This window comes from Malus sylvestris, chromosome 14, assembly GCF_916048215.2.
Source record: "Malus sylvestris chromosome 14, drMalSylv7.2, whole genome shotgun sequence".
NCBI lineage: Eukaryota > Viridiplantae > Streptophyta > Magnoliopsida > Rosales > Rosaceae > Malus > Malus sylvestris.
The window spans coordinates 898,559-904,592 of record NC_062273.1 but is presented as its reverse complement, the minus strand read 5'-3'; the positions used below and the strand labels follow the sequence as shown (position 1 = coordinate 904,592).

General features: G+C 37.6%; 1 pseudogene; it reads right to left on the bottom strand.

The window, feature by feature from the left end:
- Positions 1–578: 578 nt before the first annotated feature.
- LOC126600353 (dynamin-related protein 4C-like) lies at positions 579–4,333 on the bottom strand (annotated as a pseudogene).
- Positions 4,334–6,034: the final 1,701 nt, after the last annotated feature.

Sequence of the window (6,034 nt, the reverse complement as noted above, 5' to 3'; positions counted from 1 at the left end):
TTAAACCAGCCATATGTTAAGAAATGGCTAGTGTTTCAAATTTAGGAAATAAGATCTCTACTTGTGTTTTTGGGATTTCCCAACGAAATTATGCCCTTTTGGTATGAATAGTTTATGGATGTTCTTATTTGGACAAATCAAATGTGAAAAGTGGTGTAAAGAAGGCAAGAATATACATAGGGTATGCGATAGATCTATTTTCCTTCTAATTTTTGTACTTTTACTTTACTGTCCAAATAAATTAAATACTGTCATTTTGAGCTGAAGATCAAAATTGGAGTATATTTTATAAAAAATAAATTAAATGATGATGCTTACAAATAAATATGTTAGCATAGAAAATGGAACTAACACAAGATTAAATATAATAAACTGCCTATGCAGAATGCAGTTTTCTGTTTTTGTTTGTATTTTTGGCTACTTTTCTCGTGTTTTTGTTTTGTTTTTCTTCACTGGTTTAGTTAGCTACATTGCCCACACTAAATCAAAGTTTTAGGTCAAGAAAGCAGAAAATACCTAACTCAGCAAAAAAACACATTTCATATGTCTGGTGAGAAACATTGAAACTTCATTCATATTCATTTTTTGAAACGGATATTTACAGGAACCATAAAGATCGATCGGCTTTTAAACGGACATATACAGGAACCATAAAGATCGATCCGCTACCAAAAGAAATAGAACAAAAACAAACAAAAAAACAAAATGGTTTCGTGCTAACACTGCAGATCAGTGACCACCATAAGTAATAATGCTGTCCATTATCTTCCCCACGACCTCTTTGGAATCCTTTAGCTTTTTGATCGTCTTGTTCAACTTTTCTCTTAATTTTCAAGTAGACGGCCATGGGCCCACTCCAACAACACCGATACTGTTCCCACTTGGCCACCTACTCAATTCGTCAAGTGTGGAGTTTTAATACAAAAGGGACCCACCCGTTCAAGTGGTAGTACGGGCCCGTCTTTTGGCTCTAATACCATCTTAAATTTTAGGTAGACGGGCCATCGGCTCACTCCAACAGCACCGATACTATTCCCACTTGGCCATCTGCTCAATCGTAAGGTGTGGGGTTTTAATACAAAAGACCTCGATGATAGTTAGAGTGAGATAATTCTATATAAAGGTCTTGTTCTCAAGTTTTCTGGCCGATGTCGGACAGAGGAATTCTAACATTTTCCCGCTTAATTGCCACCGCCGGAGACTCCTCCAGCATCTTTTCAACCTCCCCTACGCAGTCATCCGCATTTTCAGGTCATACGCCGCCGAAAGAGCGTTCGGATTCTTCATAAGAGCTTCAACTTCAACCTCCCCTATGCCCTCTATAGTTATCTTAGCTGGGCGGTTTTTGTCTTTTAAGACTCCGTTAACGAAAGCGTCATGCTGACCTATCAATCTATTCCATTCAGAGAGGTACTCCGGATTACATGTATAATCAGTAACTTTCTCCATTTCAACTATCTCCGTCATCCAAGTAATCGACCTTTCTTTCATCTTCGACATAAGATCAGGGCCGGTCCTGAGTTTTTGGGTGCCCAGTGCGAAAGCTCAAAATGTGCCTTTTTTAATACAAAAACATATGTTAAAAAAATATATTTAACGAGGGCTGGAACCCAGTCGAAGCTGGGGGGCTAGGCCCTCACGCCCAAATTATATTACTTGAGAAAATATACAACGGGGGGGACATAGTACCTAAACCCCGACAATCAAAAGTACAATCATATATAACCACTCCTAGCAAATCTCCTTCAAATTTCAACCTTTAAGAAATTGTCTTCTAGTATTTTTTGAAGCAAAATCATCAATTATATCATCATACTCCAAGTCTTCAATCTCATCCTTTTCAATGCATAAGATTGCTAATCCATTTAGCCTATCTTGAGTCATAGTGGTCCGCAAGTAAGATTTTAATAATTTCAATTTTGAAAAACTTCTTTCTGCAGATGCCACGGTCACAGGTACAGTCAACATTACACGATAAGCAATCAAGACATTAGGACACATGTCAATTTCTTTGACAAAGTTTGCTATTTCCATGGATGTCCAAGGGTTATTAGAGAGAAATGATTTTTCAGGTAACATCATTTGCAAAACCTGTAATTCGGAACATAAGTCGGCTCCATCTACATCCATGGTATTTCCATGTTTCAAATGTGCTTCAAGATTCATACAATTTTGTTTTAGCTCTTGATCATCCAATGAAATTAACTTCGATGCATCAAACAAGAAGCCAAAAATATATTCAAAAGCCTTTAACTGTTCAAACATGTGTTTCAGTTGAGAAAGAGCAATATCCACTATAACAAGAAAATAATCTGTTCTAAATGATTCTTCAGCAGACTGTTGTTCCCTCTCATTACCATCAACTTCATCATAATGTCTTTTTCTAGGTCTATGACGTTTAGTTTGAAAAACAGGGTCAATTTCTGAATCAAGTGCAATTTCTTTAGCATCACTCATGGCAGAAGCAAAACCAGTTTCTCTATAGTTTTCGAAAAACGTAACAAGTGCTTCCAATGCCTTTACAGCAACATCAAGACGCATGTCTTCAGATTGTAATTTTGTACTCACCATGTTAATCTTCAACAAAATGTCATACCAAATAACCAAACTTAATACAAAATCAAAACTTGAAAGTTCTCCTGATGCTAAACATTCTGCATCCCTACTCAATTGGGGATTTTCAGTAATTTCCACCAATTGAAACAAAACATTTCTAACCTGGGCTACTTGGGACTTAATCGCTTTAACACTTTCAATGTGACTTTCCCATCGAGTAGTTGACAATGACTTCAAAGTTAAACCATCAATATGTTCAAGCAAAATATTCCAACGCTTTGTAGAGTTAAACCATCAATAAGATTCTGGCCTGTTCGTTTGGCGGACAGCTGAAGCTTATAATAATTTTCTGAATGTCGCATTAACACTGAAACAACAACATCCTCAATATAACTCCAGATCTTCTCCACAAACCCAAGAGGAATGCTTGAAATTCCGTTCACTTTGCTCTCCAACATAGTGATAAAAGCATTATGAGGAAGAAAGTTCGGAAGAATAATCCGCTTCGTTTCCTCCAAAACATAAATCTCTTCCATTAGAAAGTTTCTCATCTAATTATTGATTGAGCATGTCGTCCATTCGCACAGTGCAATGAATGTGGCTATCCTCAGAATACTCTTCAAATTCACCTCTCAGAAGAAATTTCCTGAGTGATTTTTTCGCCGATCCAATGATCTGCATGAAAGCTGTCATAGCCTCAGCAACGGATGTCAGACTCTTAGGCATCTTGTTGAGCTCTGCGAGGCTGGAATTCAACTTCTCGTTGATTTTCTTTACTATCTCTGGTAAATTTCTCGCTATGCCGATAGCCTGAATCTGCACCAACCTTTGTGCTAAAACTGGAATAACCATAGATTTGTCGATATTAGATAGAAGAGGATGAGATTGAAATAATTCCTGAGTAATGGCCCCTGCCTCCTCGTATGTTTCATCACCAATGCGGTTCCTCACGCAGACATAACCTAGCCCAATATTGACATCGTCTCCTGTCACATTCTCAAGCAATCCTTCCGGTGCCTTATCGACCTTCATCACTAGCGCCAGAGTCCTTTCACCGGTCTTGTCCACGCTTTGTGACATCCTAATCGATTCGCAAGTGGCAAAATCAACACTAGCAGACAGGACATTAAGAATTATACTCTCCTCAGGCTTGATATATTGCATGATCATATCCTTGATTTGATCATAAATATTTTCAGGCTGACCCTGAACTGAGACTCTAGTGATCCCAGGAAGATCGACCATCGTCAAATCAGTAACGCCATTCTTTTTAACCAGCAATGTCAATGGGGTATTAGATATCCCCTTACCTCCTCATGAAATAGAATTAGTGGCTTCGACAATATCATCATAAATATTGTTTTCGTCGGTACGATCAACTTTGCCGTTACACTCCAAAGAAAGCTCAGGCTGAGGACTGTGTTGAAACCTCATTATAAGAGGTACCCTTGTACGGATACCTTGACCCCTAGGGAGGCTAATGCCGGCCAACGATTCCAGCACACTTGATTTACCGGAAGATTGATCACCAACCACTACAATTGTGGAGAGCGGAATACCTTCTTCCATTATCCTTAAGTTACGAAGTTTGTCAATTGCGTCGAGCAAAAGGACGGATTTTCTCTTTGTATGAGGACACAATTGGTGGTGCATATGTGTTAACAGGTTGAGGTGGTTGTTCTTCGGAATGAACTAGTGCTGTCGAGCTTTCATCATTCAAAACGGTACTTGTGCTTGATTTGCTTTTGTCGGCTGCTAGCTTTCCTGATCCTCCCATTTCTGAAGTAGCACAAGTTAAAAACAGTGTGGATTTCTGACCTACAAGAGGTTGATGCTTTACAATTTAAGTCTTAAAATCATGCTAATTTTTTAATCCATGTAGTTGGCTATTATTTCTGGTATCATCCAAGAATAATACAAATTCCTCTCGGCTATAGCCGTTCGTTAACAAGAAAAAAAAACACCAATCCTAAATAATATTTGTAGAATATAAATAACAGGGTCTTAAAAAGGAGAAACAGAATCCTAATATGTCACACTTCTTCGGAATATATATTAGTTTTACTTCCTGGAAAGTACCAGTGCCTAGGCTACCTTGCATGCATGCATGCATGAATATAAATGATGAAAAAGGTCGAAATGGTTTCAAGAAAATGAAAAAATCATGGCTAATCAATAGCTTACCTTGGATCAAGAAAGAATCTTTCAAAAGTAGTTAATTAAGACTAGCTAGGGTTTGAGTTCATACCAAAAGATTCCTTTCTGATTTGGGCTGATTGAATCCCAGCTAGCTTCTTCTGGAGTTGTGTGCATGCATGCAAGGGCAGATGCTAGTTAGACCTCAATTAATAACTAGGGTTCGAAGGAAAATAAAAAATAAAGAAAGCTGGTAATCTTTGTACCTTTCTTAATTAAGGAGAGGTGCACTATTCCTTGAACTTTTGCAGAAGAGTTGTAAGGAAGTTGGATGAGAGGCGTTTCTTCTATATTCTCTCTTAAAACTCTTGAAGTGGAGGTAATGTAGTTGGTTTCATCAATTGGGAGAGATTTTTCAGTGTGACCGGCACACTAGGTGGTACGTCAAGTGTCACTATACAAGTGTTGGAAATTTGAGTTTGAGTAGAAATTTCTTTGTCCCACATTGGCCATTTCCAAAAGCTTTCATCACTTTATAAGGCTTTGTCCTTTATAGAAAGTAATTGGAGTAATAGGCCTGGAGAATAAAATTGGGCTCACCCTTGGGTTTAGGCTTTGGGGTGCACTATTTAATTAGTACTTAATATATAATTAATATATATTTAATTATCAAAAGATGGGCCTTGGGACTTGGGCTTGTCCTATCCCTACTCAACTTCGAGTGCAACTGTCCCCCCTCCCCCCAGTTCTCAAGTTTCCTTTGTTGGTTATGTTGACGCTAAGTACTTCTTTGATCCGCACATGGCAAGATCCCCAATGGATATTGTTCGTGGAACCACAATTTCTTGGAGGTCTATTAAGCAAACTTTAGTTACCACGTCTTTGAATTATGTCAAGGATACTCGCCCTTTATAAGGCTGTTCGTGAGTGTACCCAGTTAAGAGTTGTTGTCGAGCATATTCAAATCACTTGTGGATTTTCGTCCGTCATTGATGTCCAACAATGATCTTTGAGGATAATTTCGCATGTAGACCAGATTCGTAAATGATACATCTTAGATTTCTTAGATTTCTTGAACACATATTAACTGTTAAATTTAATTTATGTTATAAACTTATAAGTTGATGTACTCTAGAATTTTCGCTTGTAAAAAATTAAGACGAGTTACCACTAGACCAATAGTTGACAACATTTGAATTTAATAAACATTGATAGACTAAGGGCCTAAGTTCTTTGAGTTTTGATCGCTATGTTATCGCTTTGTTACCGATATATAATTTTACTCAATTCTACAATTGAAATTTGAATTTTGATCATTAGTATATGCATTGAAACACAAATT